The sequence below is a fragment of the Fukomys damarensis genome, unplaced genomic scaffold (genome assembly GCF_012274545.1).
Source record: "Fukomys damarensis isolate Sample0158 unplaced genomic scaffold, DMR_v1.0_HiC HiC_scaffold_12, whole genome shotgun sequence".
Taxonomy (NCBI): domain Eukaryota; kingdom Metazoa; phylum Chordata; class Mammalia; order Rodentia; family Bathyergidae; genus Fukomys; species Fukomys damarensis.
This window is the reverse complement of record NW_022900924.1, coordinates 40,828,737-40,843,466: the sequence shown is the minus strand read 5'-3', so window position 1 is coordinate 40,843,466 and position 14,730 is coordinate 40,828,737. Positions and strand designations below refer to the sequence as shown.

Sequence of the window (14,730 nt, the reverse complement as noted above, 5' to 3'; positions counted from 1 at the left end):
ACAAAAAAAAAAAAAAAAAAAAAAGGAATACATTATCTTATTTATGTCAGCTACTATATTTAATACTAGTACTAATAAAAGACAATAATAAGCTAAATACTTGACTAATGTAGAGTAGATATAAACTTCTCTAGAAAGAGATCTATTTCTGTTTCTGCTCTCATTGTCTTGCCCAGTACTTAATCCGTTGTAGGCTCTATATAAATATGAATAAATAGGGTAATAAAAAATACTTTTTTAAAAAGATGATAAGAAAGTAGGAAGGAGACTATTATTAGACAATAGGAAGGGAAAACAGGAATAGGAGGGCTGAATATGAGCAAAATAAGTATATTATACACAATGAGACCTCCTCCAAAAATGTAAAACTGGGGGGAGGTGATCAAAGTTTGTTAATTGCAGATATTGATCTACCAAAATAAAACTCATTAATCTGTATTTTGGGGATTGAACTTGGGACCTTGTGCTTGTGTGGCAGGCAGCGGAACCACTGAGTTAAATCCCTAGCCCCAAAAGAAAGATTTGTTTGTTTGTTTGTTTTTTGCGACAGGGTCTCACTGTGTAGTTGAGACAGACCTGGAACTCACTATGTAGCCCAGGCTGGTCTCGAACTCACAGCAATCCTCCTGCCTCAGCCTACCGAGTGCGAGGATTATAGGCGTGTGCCACCACACCCAGCTCAAAAGAAAGATTTTTAATGTGGAAGCAATGAAAAAAGCTTCTAAAATACATAAGGTTTTATTTATTTATTTAGAGACAGGGTGTCACTATATAAGTCAGGCTAGCCTTGAATCAATGATCTTCCTGCCTTGGCCTCCCAAGTGCTGGGATTACAGATGTATACCATCACACCTGGCTATGAGTAAGGTTTTAAATCTTAAGACAATGGGTTCATGAGTTATTGTATTTATTTTCTAAACTATCTTATTAAATTTATATCATTTATGAATAAAAATAAAACACTTAGACTGTATACTTAAAAATTTTAAAAAGAGGTATTTTCAATTTTACTTTAGAATTTTTATGTTTTTGCACATTAATTGCCTTTGTTGATTTTGACTGTACCATCTCTATGAGGCCTTTTGAAAGATAAGTACTAAAAAAAACAAAGAAAAAAAGAAACAAAAAAGAAACAACTACAGATGATATAGACTCTGAAGTATTTGTTTAATATATTATGAATAAGTAAAGCTAGTTAGAAATACAGGTGAAATTTACTAGTATTTTCTTCAATTTCCAATATAAAGCAAAATTTAAAACCCAAAGAAAGGAAAATAAACAACTTCACAAATTTTACTAATACTTTCAAGAGTTAATAAGATAGGAGAGGGAGTTGGTTTTATAAAACATATTTTTAAACAGGCTATATCATTTCATAATGATATGAAATGCACATCAAAGAAAATTACTCTAAAACTGTATGAAGCATGGTAATACCACCTTTCTGGTTGATTAGGATAAGAGGAATTGGACGGAGCCCATACAATCTGCATGTGAATATGATTAAAATTGTTTTGCTCTCTCTCTCTCTCCATATATATATATACACATATGCATATACGTATACATATATATGTATGTATACACACACGCACACACACACACACACACACACACACACACACACTTGGTGATACTGAGAGTCAGATATTTCTGTATAAAAAGTATAAAATCAGGTAGATGCTGTTGAGCAAAAATGAGAAAGAAGACATCTGCTACAACTAAGGGTCCAGAGAGAATTTTGTTTTTTCGGATTTAATGAAACACTTGACCTGTTTAAATTGTTTTGTTTGTTTTTCTTTTTGATATCTTTATTATATTCCTAGTAAATAAGGCAATATTTTGTTTGTTTGTTTATTTTTGTTTCTGCAGACCTGGGGATTGAACCCAGGGTCTATGCACTGACCTACATCCCCAGCTCTTTTTATTGTTTTTTAATTTTGAGACAAGATTTCATAAAGTTGCTGAGATACCCAAGCAGGACTGGAACTTGTGATCCTCCTGCCTCACCTCCCAGAGTGCTATGATTACAGGTGTGCCCACTGTGTTGAACTAAAGTAATGGTTTTGTAAAGTTATAGTAATAATAATGATACACTGCTGTCAAGAAACTCCAAAAGCAAAGAAAGTGGGAGGAATACTGAATCCAGGGCACTGAATAAAGTTTTGACTATTACCTATATGTAGACATGCTTCTTTTTCCCTCTGATAAACACTATCAAATATATTGATTACCATAAGAAATGTAACCAAAGACATATATATGTGTGTGTGTGTGTGTGTGTGTGTGTGTGTGTGTGTGTGTGTGTGTGTGTGCAGAATAAGAAAAAGGTTCTCAACTCTACTTTTTAGATTTTTGAAATTGTACTTGTGATCTAAATTTAGGAATAAATGATGCTTAAGCCAGGAATGTAGCTCAGCAGCTCAGGGCCTGCTTGGTAAGTGCAAGGCCCTGAGTTTGATTCATAGAACAACAACAAAATTCTTATAAAAGCTATTTTATTGAACCAGGTGTAGTGGAGATGCCTCTAATGTCAGCACTCCAGGAGGCTGAGGCGAGAAGTTTGCAAGTCTGAGCTCGGCCTGAGCAACTGAGCTATTTGGTAAGACTGTCTCAAAAGAAAAAAAAAAGGCATGAATCCTCAGGAGGATAAGACAAGTTCAAGCCCAGCCTGGGCAACCAGTAAGACCCTCTCTCAAAAATAAAAAGGCCTAAGGATATGATTCAGTGGTAGAACTCTTGGTTTGCATTTCGAAGTCCCTGAGTTCAATCTCTAGTAACACACACACACACACACACACACACACACACACACACTCAGCAGTTTTCTATTCACTCATCAACATACATTTCTGGAATACATACCACATTAAATATTTGTTTCAGTGCTAAGTATGTTTGGTACAAAAAAAGACATAATCAGTTTCTTTAAATCTCAGGGTTTTTTTTTTTGCACTTTTTATTGATTATACAGATTAATGAGTTTTATTTTGGTAGATCAATATCTGCAATTAACTTTGATCACCTCCCCCCAGTTTTACATTTTTGGAGGAGGTCTCATTGTGTATAATTATACTTATTTTGCTCATATTCAGCCCTCCTATTCCTGTTTTCCTTTCCTATTGTCTAATAAGTCTCCCTCCTATTTTCTTATCATCTTTTTTTTTTTTTAAAAATCTCATATTCTTTTGTTGCATACACTGAGTGAAATTTTAACACATTGGGTAAAATTTTAACAATTATGTAAATTCAAATCAGGGGTGATAGTGCCTGACTAATCTCAGCTATCCAGAAGGCTGAAGCAAGAGGATCGCCACTTTAAAGGTCAGCATAAGCCTACACAGAGAGAAACTAAAAAAAGGAAATTCATTATCCCATTTCCAGAGAGTAAAGAACAGAGGAAAAGAGGAGAAAGAGGAAATAATGCTTGACTCCTTAATTTTCCTTTAGTTTTTTTTTTTAGTTGGGTCTTTCCCTGGTTTTGGAATGAAAGTTAACACTTGCTTCCAGGAATGAATTTGGAAGTATTGTTTCCCTTTCAATTTCACTGAAAAGTTTAAAGAGTAGTGGCAGTAGTTCTTGTCCTGCAGAATTCAGCAGTGAAGCCATCAGGACATGGGCTTTTCTTTGTTGGTAAACTTTTAATTACTTTTTCAATTTCACTGATTATAATTAGAGTGTTTAGAATTTTTTTATCTTCTTCGTTCAAGTATCAAACAATCTGTGCATTTCTCCTGTTTTCCATTTTATTAGAATACAGTTTCTCTAAATAAGCATTGATGATCCTCTGGATTTCTACTGGATCTGTTGTGACTTCACCTTTTTTATTCCTAATTGCATGAATCTGAGCCTTTTCTTTCCTTTTTTTGACAAGGTTGGCAAAGGGTTTATCGATTTTATTTATTCTTTCGAAAAACCAACTCTTCAATTCATTAATTTTTTTTGTATCATTCTCTTAGTTTCCATTGCATTGATTTCTGCTCTAATCTTTATAATTTCCTCCCTTGTACAAGCAATGGGTTTTTCTTGTTCTTCTTTTTCTAGGAGGTTAAGATTCATCATTAGGTTGTTTATTTGAGCTCACTCCTCAATTTTCCTTTAAATCCTCCAGTTTATTGATTAAGTTTTGTGTGAACTTTTACATATCAAGATAGTAAACATAATACTTCTAATTAAATGTTGTATTGTTTGTTTAAATGTAGATTGGCTTGGCATTTAATATAAATTCACATGGAAAATGATTTGAGAACATAAAATACTTGTAAATACAGTACTGATATTTCATTACAATTTATTTTCTGAAAGTTACTTATAAAGTTAATTGATTTTTATTTATATCTTGCTTTATAAATCTCCTTTGCCCTGGCTGAAAAATAGAAACAATTTTTTTTTCTACTAAGAATTAAATTCTTAGGGAAAATTTTATCCTTGGTAAAATAACATTTCTGGAGAAGGACTTAGAGAGACTGAGCAAGCAGTAACTCTGAATTTCATCCTCTTGATAGGGCCTCATTCAAATACAAAGGTTTTTGGGGCTGGGGATTTAGCTCGGGGGTACCTGAGCCCACCTCATAAGCTCAAGGTCCTGAGTTCAATTCCTACTACAAAAATAAACAAATAAATAAATCAATAAAGTGCTTGCTTTGGCAGCACATATACAAATACGTCAGTTTTCTAGGTAAAAATATTCTGAAAACATTTTACTGTCATTTATTTGTTTTTGTTATCATTATTATTGCATTTTCAATGCAAAAATGTTCACACTAATGGAAGAGCGGTAAAGTGATCAGCATGTACAATGTTAGGGGATTGCATTAGTAATTTCTGTTGTTTCTGAGAGGGGGAATCTTGCTGTATTGCCCAAATTAGTCTTAAACTCCTGGGGTTAAGCAATCCTTCTGCCTCAGAGTCGCTACTAGCTGGAACTACATATATACAACACAGTGCCCAGCCTCTATTCTTTTTTAGAGCAATAATCCTTAATACTGAAAATAAAATGTTAGATAATGTAACTCCCTATTCACTGTACACTTAGCAGATTTCTGTATAAAAGACTTATTATGTAATTCAGGCTGCCTCGAACTCAATAGGTAGCCCAGACTAGGCTCAAACTCCCAGTGATTCTCCTGCTTCAACCTCCCAAGTGCTGGGAGTACAGGAGTGTACCACCATAGCCAGCATTTTTATGAGTATATTTATAAGAGTAGAGCAGTTACAATAATGGAGCTGAGGAAATCACTCCCCTCCAGCCATTTGAGTTTAAACAGTACTCTTGGGCCATTCCTCCTTCCATTGTCCTAAGAGGGGTAGAGAATAACAACAAAAGTCCAGAAAATCTTTGACACCCTAGATGAGAGCTCTTGTGCCATGGATCTCCTGTCCTGACCTTCTGTAACCTTTATTCTACTCCCACCTTATTAAGGGTTTGTGAATGTGTACTACATACATCTCATACACGTCATTAAGACCAGAGTGAATCTGAGACTGGCATGCATGGTAAAAGCCGCCCCCCAGATGACAAAGCACCCTGTCGATCCTACCTAAAGACTCAGTGGGAGGACCTGGATTACTGACCTTGGTGCATGTCCTTTGAATTCTTTTTTTTTGGTACTAGGGATTGAACTCAGGACCTTGCGCTTTCCAGGCAGGTGGCAGAACAGTGGCAGAACCACTGAACACCCCAGCCAGCCCTGTCCTTCAAATTCTGAAGGTCTACTTTACCACACCCCAGCATCACTTTTCTGTCCTTGCCATATTTTTTGTAGACATGGACTTGCCCTGAACACATCTTCCCCAGATGTTCAATAAATATAGCTCCTTTTCATTTACCATCAGATATGCTTGTCATTCACAAGAGCTTGGGATCTATCTGTTATATCCAGCAGGCAGTCACAAAACTACTTGTGTGACAATCCCTGAAGCAAAAGCCAATTTAAAAAATTTGGTTTTAGCAAGTATGGTGTAGTATATGGTGTAGTGGTACATGCATATAGTTTCAGAGAGAGAGAGAGAGAAATTCCCCACTGGACTCTCCCAGTTTTTTCTAGTGTAGGAAGGAGCAGGTACGGCTTAGCCTAAGGCTGTCACCCCACCCTCAATGGACTGGGACTACTTGCTTCAGGGTCCTCCCTGGCTATCTAGTAGTCAATGTCCCCTACTCCTCTCCAACATGCTATAGTTGACTACAAGCACTGTGCCCCTTCCCTGCTCACACCACTTCACATGCTGCTGCTGCTTTTTTGAAGAAGGGATGGAAGCATTCCGGTGTGGCTAAGACCAAGTAGGAAGAGATCTGAACCCATGGTTAACATTCCCAAGCTCCACAGATAACCTTCCATAAGATTCCCTGGGTTTCAATCCTGCCCCTCACTGGATCATTGCATGACAGCTGAGGCTGTCCACGAGCCCTGCACCAATCACGGACCTGTACGTGGGCCAATCACAGTCCCGCAGCTGCTATATAAGCAGTACTCTCCACACACTTCAGTAGTCTAGTAGAGAGCTCCTTCCAGTGTAGGGATAACACTGTGGTATAGCACAGGGCTTGTTAAAATAAAAACTTGCTTTAGTGGACCTGTAAACCTGCATGTGATTTATTTCTTAGGTAGCGTGGGCTCCAAGAGTCCTTTCAGTCTACCCAAGATGCTTATTCTGAGTAATGTGGACAGAGCAATCAGCTCAAAACAAAGAACAATAAACTTTACGGGCTGTTACAACTGAAGGGCTCCAGAGAACAGCACTACACACAGATCAGCGCCTACAGCGTGTCTGGCACAACCCATCCCCAGGCAGTGGCAGTCAGCAGTGGCAGTGGCCAGTAGCTGGCTGTGTCAGCTATTGGCAACTAGCATTATTTGGTGTCATCTGGTGACCTCAGGACTGCTAACAGAGCTCCACTTTGCTGATTCATGATTTCTATCTGAATCAAGCAAAAGAACCCTACCTAGGCTGATTGGCAACAGCCAAGATAGTTTCTGACACATAATAGGTCATAACCTATTATTTGGAAAGTACTGATCTTATTAGATTACTTATGGTGAACCCTCAAATTACAACTAGCCTGACATATGAACAACTTGAACTAATTAGGCTAGTGAAAGATTCATTTACTTCTTGTTATCTATAGCATGTACCCAGGTAAACCTCCAGATCTCAGCTGTATTGACTAATAATCAACTTGAGTTACAACCAGCCCTCAGGAACTAACTGATCGAGTCTGTAAGTTAAGGATCCAGTGTAACACTCTTTCACTAATCTATGAGAACATGTCCACTATGCTTTTATTTTGGGTCCATCAAAATTCTAGATGATATGTAAAGTGAATATTCACAAGTCATCATTCTGTGGGAGGAAGTAACTGAGTGATCAGCTACTAGTATCTAGGCAGAGTTGACCAAAGAACTAGGCAAAGTTAACCAGAGAATTGTGGGAGCAAGAATGGTGGTGAGAGCATCGTGGCTAGGAAGAGGGAGAATAAACTGCCCACTGGAGACGGAGAGGAAAAGCGGCTGGGGTGGGACATCAGAAATGTGGGATCTATAAAAATAAGCCCCCTGGGGAGGAAGCAATTTGACCAGAGCTTATGGACTTGAAATGGCTTGAAAATACTTGTAAAAAGTATTGTGGAATGGAGGAAATTTCATAATCAACGTAAACATCAAGATTTGATGTCTCAGACCCCAGATTGCCAACTTAGTTTCTGAGATTATCTCTACCTGTAAATGGGATTTCTGACCTGATGTTTCTGTAAGTGGTCTTGAGGTCACTTTGAGTTGCTTTTTTTCTTGGTACTGGAGATCGAAGTGGGGACCTTGTGCTTGTGAGGCAGGCGGCGGCACCACTGAACTAAATCCCCAGCCTTTGGGTTGCTTTTTTTTTTTTGTATGGGAGATCGAACTCCTGACCTTGTGCTTGTTGCAAGGCAGGTGGTGGAACCACTGAGCTACATCCCTGGCCTTTGAGTTGCTTTTCTAACAGGATTTTATATCAACATAACTTTCTCTGACTCAGTGACTCCTTATAATCAGCCAATGTGTTGTGTCAGACCAAAGCTTTTTATTTTTGAGATTAAAATGAAAGCTAACATCTGCAACGTTTGTGGGCTGTGTGTCAGCCATTGTTCTAGTCACTTTGCTAATTCATCTAACCCTCCGAACAGCATTTGAGGTAGATGGTGTCAACACTGCCCATCTTGCAGATGGGTAATATGTGCAGAAATCTTCACAGTATGACTGGGCTGGTGAGGAACAGTCTAGCTTCAGAGTGCTTCCTTTTCAGCACAGCGGGGTAGTACAGTCTGGGGACACAGTGGCTCTCACCCTGCTATTTCCTAGCGTGGGCGCCTACTCTTTGACCAGGAGGCCCCAGGCCTGCCTGTTTCTAAGATTTGGTAATAGCATGCATAACATACGTATAATATAAAATTGAGGAACAACAGTAACATAAAAGAAATGATAAAGGAAGCAGGTAGAAGTAAAATATTCAATGGTATTATAATTTATAAGGAAATCGAGTTCTGGTGAGATTTATTTCGGATATTAGTTAAAACGATTGCTTTGAAGAAACAAATGCTTCCAGTGGACACAGGGGCGCAGTCCCCTCTCACCACAGTGTGTGCCTTCTGTTTACCTCTGCAGCGTTTCCCGCCACTCTTCCACAGCCTGCTGTGTGCCGGTGGTGAGCTGGCCTGCGTAGATTCTTCTTCTGTTCTTTTTGCCCTCTGGCTTTGGTGGGTACAGCCAGGGAGGGCCCCAAGCAGAGACAGTGGGAGGACAGACAGCCGTGGAAACTGGCTGCACCACCTTACCCGTGTTCGCATCCCTTGAGTGAAGGTCAGAGAACCTGTCCGGAGGCCTCCTCAAAGTACTTTTGTGACTCCAGGTTCCGAAAGCCACAGCTTCCCCCCTCTTCAGGGCTAACAGTGGCAATGCAGCCCAACTCGCAACGCACTGTCTCCTGTAGTTTCTTCATCTTCTGATCTCATATTCAAAATAGAGCCAGGCTGGGGATTTAGCTCAGTGGCACCACTCCTACCTCGCAAACACCAGGTCCGGAGTTTGATCCCCAGTACCAAAATAAAATAGGGCCATTTAAGATGTGTCTCCTTAAATGATCCTCTTTGAATATGTCATCTATTTCCTGACAATCATGATAAGACCCCTGAGTCTCTGATGCTTTTTATGCTTATTCTAAAGAATCTGAAAAATAATCTAGTATATCCATGATGTATTTTTCTGACACTGAAGTAATATTTGTTGTTTTCTTGTGTTTTTCCTTATGTTTTGGGAAAGGAAAGAAAGAAGGGAAAGGAGAACAGGAAAAAGCATGAAGATAGAAAAATTAATAATAAAGCAGGAGACAAAAGGAAAATAAGATCATTCAAATGGGTAGCAGAGTATGGTCTATGTTTTGTTTTTGTTTCAGTACTGGGGGTAGAACCCAGGGGCATGTGCCACTGAGATTTTTTTTACTTTAAGACAGGGTATCATTAAGTTGCCAGACTGGCCTCAAGCTTGTGATCCTCCTGCCTCAGCCTCCTGAGGAGCTGGAATTAGAGGTGTCTACCACTACTCACCAACAGGCTGAGCTTTTTATCTTGGTGTAGTGACACATACCTGTAATCTCAGCACTCTGGGAGACTGAGGCAGGATTAGTGAAAAATATATCAATTCTTGGCAAATTTAGGTCTTTAATAATTGTTATTTTTCTTTTCCCTATCCCTTATCTTTTACCGATTCTTCTAAAGCAATATGTAATTTGTTTGTAGTTTGTATATTTTTTGTTGATAATGACTTAATTTAGAATTTGAAAGAGTATTAAAACCTCTTCCTTTATTTTGATGTTTTCAGGCAGTGTCTTGCTATGTAGTTCAGGCTGAGCTTGAACTCACTGTGATGTCTGGGCTGGCCTTGAATTCCTGGTGATCCTCTTGCCTCAGCCACCAGAGTGCTGGGATTACAGGCACATGTCACCAGGCCTGACTAAAACCTCTTAGTACTACAAAAATTAACCACTCCAACCTGTTACAATTAATTCATATATTATAAATTCAGAATTTTAGGCATAATTCCAAGATTTTCAATATTAACTTAGTTTATGTTTTATAAAATAGAACTTATGGTTTGTGAAAGTGAAAACAAAATAGAACTAAACAATAAATGTCATAAAGAATTCCAAAAAATCATAACCCACCAGTTCTTGGATGACTATTTGATTTTACCAAGTAGCATTTAGAAGAGCTATGTATAAAAGAGTCTAGAATAGGGCTAGGGATTTGGCTTAGTGGCTCTGTGCCTGCCTTGCAAGTGCAAGGTTCTGAGTTCAATCCCTGGTACAAAAAAAAAAGTCTAGAATACTTGATTCAATTTGTAATATGTACTTCACCCTGCAATGGTTTGATTTATAGTTTTTCAACTTTACAAATAGTGCAAGAGACTTATATAATATATCCGTGCAATAGAAACTGTACTTCAAATTTTGAATTGTAATCTTTTCTTAGCTACCAGTATGTAGTATGATATTCTTTCCCAAGCTCACCAGTGGCAATGACCAGTTTCATCAGCTTTGAGATCAGAAAAAAAGGGCAGATCCTCTGTATTGCCCTGTGTTGCTAAACTGTGACATTCAGTAGGTTAGGTGTTTTTACATGCACGTTCCATTTACTATTTTTCTTTTTTGTGTGTGATTTTGGGAATCAAATTCTAGACTTCCAGTATTCTAGGCAAGTGCTCTACTACTGAACCATGAGCCCATCATGAGTCAAGGAGCAATATATATCTATAGATATATCTATAGATATATGAAGACATATATGGAAAAATACCTTTTTATATATTTCAGAATCCAAGATTAACAGAGTGACTGTGGAATGAATATGTGATACAGACTTTACCTTCAGATGTGCAATGGCTCTAATATGGGTGAGTACTTGGATATTGGCCTTTCCTTCAGTGTGACTGCTAACGCACAAGGTATATGAAGCATTTAAGAAAATTTGTTGTAGCATTCAAAAATCAAATCGAATCAAATCTAAAATGCATTATGAAACAGAGAAAAACTTCAAGATAAATTTAGCAACAATTAAACTGGATTGAAATTTCTGCCATAAATAGCATGGTATTCATGTACACATCTGAAAGACATTTCAAAAATATGTAGTTGCTCATGAATAAAAATAAGTGTCTTCTAAGGGTAAACAACTTAATCTGCCTTTTCATAATGGAAAAATATTAAATCATAGGTATGAGTAAGTCTTGTAAGAAGGGAATCAATTTTTAATTAAATGGAGATTTTCAATCAGTCACTGGGCCACTGGGTTTATTCAGTTAAAATGCAGTAAATGTCCTTGCTCTGACATATTTACAATACCTTGTACAGCAAACTAGCTGAAGCTGTTGGTCTAAGATTCAGAGGCTTGATTCTGTTTGAATTTTGTTATACTTTCACTTTTCTCATAGATTTTCTTTTCTGCCATCTGCTACCCAAGTAACAAAAGGACAAAAAGCTCTAAAACGTGTATAGAGGAAGGGGAAATAAAAACAATTAAGGTGTGTTACATACATGTGTCAACTCCCCACAGTGAATGCAATTATTATGTACTATAAACACATACTAATAAAATATATAATAAATTATAAAAGCACAGGATGAGATGAAAATTGTATTTAGCTTTAAAAACGTGCTAAGAAACCCCACTATGTTACAAATGCAAACCCTAATCTGTATTTTTTGTTTAGATAATTTTCTGATACCATGAAATGTGAATAATCCTGGAGGTAAAAGTAGTTTATATGTTGTATTATCTGTCACTGAATTCTGTTTCTGTTTGTTTTGTCTACTTTTCCATCTTCACTTGAGTCTTCTTTTCTCTCAGTCATTGAAAACAAAAACAAAAAACACTTTATTGTTACTTAAATAGCTTAAGAAAACAGTTTGCTCTGATAACTTTTCCTATAGCTGTTGTTTGAATTGAAATGAGGCATTTTTGAAATTTGCAGTAAAAAAGCTGAAGATCAGCTTCATGGCAACAAGAGCTTTTGTTTTGTTTACTGATTTATTACAGATATATTGCTGGTATGCTGTAGAAATTTAGTAAATAATTGTTGACTGATGTACTTTTCAGTACTGGGAATTGAACTCAGGGGTGCTCTACCACTGATCAACATCCCCAAACTTTCTCCATTTTTATTTTGAGACAGTCCCCCCGAGTTGTCCAGGTAGGGCTTGAACTTACAGTCCTCCTGTCTCGACTTCTCTTAGTGCAGGGATTATAGGCATGTTATACTTTTTAGTTGAAATAAATATAAACAATACAAAAATGTTTACATTTAAAATCAAAATATTTCACAGTTCTGTTTCCCCCAAACCAATTATTGCACATATATCTATGCAGAATTTTTTCACATATATCACTTTTCTGTGGTTCATAGAGAAAGAGAACATATCTTATATGTTCATTTGCCATTTGTATTCCTAGACTGTTTAAATATTTTTCCCTTCTGGGAAATAGCAGAGCTATCTGTACCATTCTATGGCACCAATTACAATTCATTTCTAACTTCAGAAACTGCACTAGTATTTTAAGATTGTTCGGTTCATTGAGTAATACCCTGAAGTTTCTAGAAAGTGAATTCTGCCTTGTTACTAAAATGTTGTGTGGGCTTGGACAAGTTATTTAACATTTCCATGCTTTGAATTTCTTGTTGATGAAAGGGAAAAATTCAAAAGTTTCGTGGTTACTACTTGACCAAACTTGATTATAGAAAATAAGGAGTAGTTAGGTGTGGAGGCACACACCTATAATCTTGGCACTCAAGGAGGCTGAGGCAGGACGATTGCAAGTTTAAGCCTATGCTCTCTAGGCAACTTATTAAAAAAAGAGAGACAGAAGTTCTCTCTCTCAGGAGCCCATTCTATGCCACACTGAGCAGGAATCAAATAAATTGCCTATGTCACAACATTAACAGCTAATGACAGTCATTTATTTTTTTACTTATGTGAAAATAAAATCATTTGAAATATACAGTTGAAAAATTTGAAGAATATTGGAATACTACTTCATCATGCAATCAGTATTTGTGAAAGCACTTATGACTCATAAGTGACAAAGGGATGTAAAATACAATGGTTACCTAGATTATTTAGAATAAATAAGAATTATGGTGAATATTTTCTCCTGGATATACTGGTGCATTTAAAAGATTCTAATTTTGGAAGTGCATTTGCAAATACAAATTCCATCGTGTTCCATTTTATTGCATTGGTTCTGGAGATAGGCTTTACAGCTGAACTACACCCTCATCCCCTTACTGCATTTTAAAGCAATTGCCAAAATACAAAGAGGTTACTCTGGATATTAGTATGAAAATGCTGAGACAATATAATTAATAAGATTTTTTAAAAAAGACTCAACTGAGAGACTTAACCCAGGCTTATAGTCTTCTAAGAAATCTATTTACAAAGTTTTCTTTCTTTAGTATGATTACGTTAAATTCTCCCCGGCAGGCAATTTTGTTTAGCAGAAGTTTCTTAGACACCCTTAACATTACCTGTTGGTACTCTCGACTGATATTTAAGCTGGCATTTGTGCTACTTGGCAATGAATGAATGTTCTTTCCTTTATGGCTCTTGCTCTGCCAAATCACAGAAGCCTTTTACAGCTAGCAGAGGCACCCAGGACACAACAAACAACACTTTGAAATACTACTAAAAACAATATTGGAATTAAGTTTTAAATATTTTGTTAGTAGTAACAAAGGAATCTTTTGGAATGCCACAGCTGTTTTTCATTATGCTATTTGCCCTGAGGGCTTTATGAAGTTTGGAAAACTAGCTACTGAATTTTAATATGTGAAATCCACACCTGAAAAGAACAGATCATGACCTCACAGAAGACTAAAAATACACTCTGATGCCTTCAGACCTTGATTCTATTACAATATTCTTCTTGAGTTGCCAAATTAAGAACTACTGCTAATTTAGACTGTAATATATAAGGAAGATTTGGTGTCATTGTGCAGTTTGTTGACCCATGAACCACAGGAAATTTTAATACCTTATGTAAAACTTATCATATTTCTGCTTCCTTTCTGCTGAATGAGAAAACCTATTTAAAGACTAGATAACATGAAAAGCATGGCAGGGTTTTCAGGCAATAAAAATGTAATGCAATCTCCCCTTGTAGTGAAAACCAAGTGGTTTGACGAGTGTAACTCTGTAACAGCTAAGAAGAGAAGCACTTGTGAAAACAGATCTTGTAGCCTTCTAACAGGTTGTGAAAATTAGCAACACCTCTTAGACTTTGTACATATACATGATTGTTACAGACATGCTTTTGTGGGTAACGGAAGTAACAAGGTATATTTCGACATACCAAATAAATGGTGCCTGATATCTGTGAGTGTGAGACGGGGGAAAGGAAAGATGGAAGCGGGGGAGAAAGTATAGAGGAAAGAAGGAAGAGAGAGGAGGTAGAGAAAGAAAGGGAGAGAAGGAGAAAAGAGGAGTGGAGAGAGACCAGAAGGAAGGAAGGAGGAATAAACTATCTGAAATTGGCGTACATTCACAATTAGACTGGTTATCTCGTGAATTTGTTGCAGTTTTGAGACATATGACATTTACCAAGGGGCATTTTTAGGCAATATCTACTTTAAGCAGCACGCTGTAGATGTGAAATACTATTACCAATCTCTATATATAATTGAAGCAAGGAATTTAAGTAAGTAGATATAT

The 14,730-nt window shown here is 37.1% G+C and overlaps 1 long non-coding RNA gene across 1 annotated transcript in view; it reads left to right on the top strand.

The window, feature by feature from the left end:
* Positions 1 to 2,513: 2,513 nt before the first annotated feature.
* Positions 2,514 to 14,730, top strand: part of LOC104856744 — a 35,511-nt gene continuing 23,294 nt past the window's right edge. The window contains exons 1-2 of the long non-coding RNA XR_002025088.1: positions 2,514 to 2,602; positions 10,840 to 10,919. This is a non-coding gene — a long non-coding RNA (uncharacterized LOC104856744). The remainder of the gene's footprint in view (positions 2,603 to 10,839; positions 10,920 to 14,730) is intronic.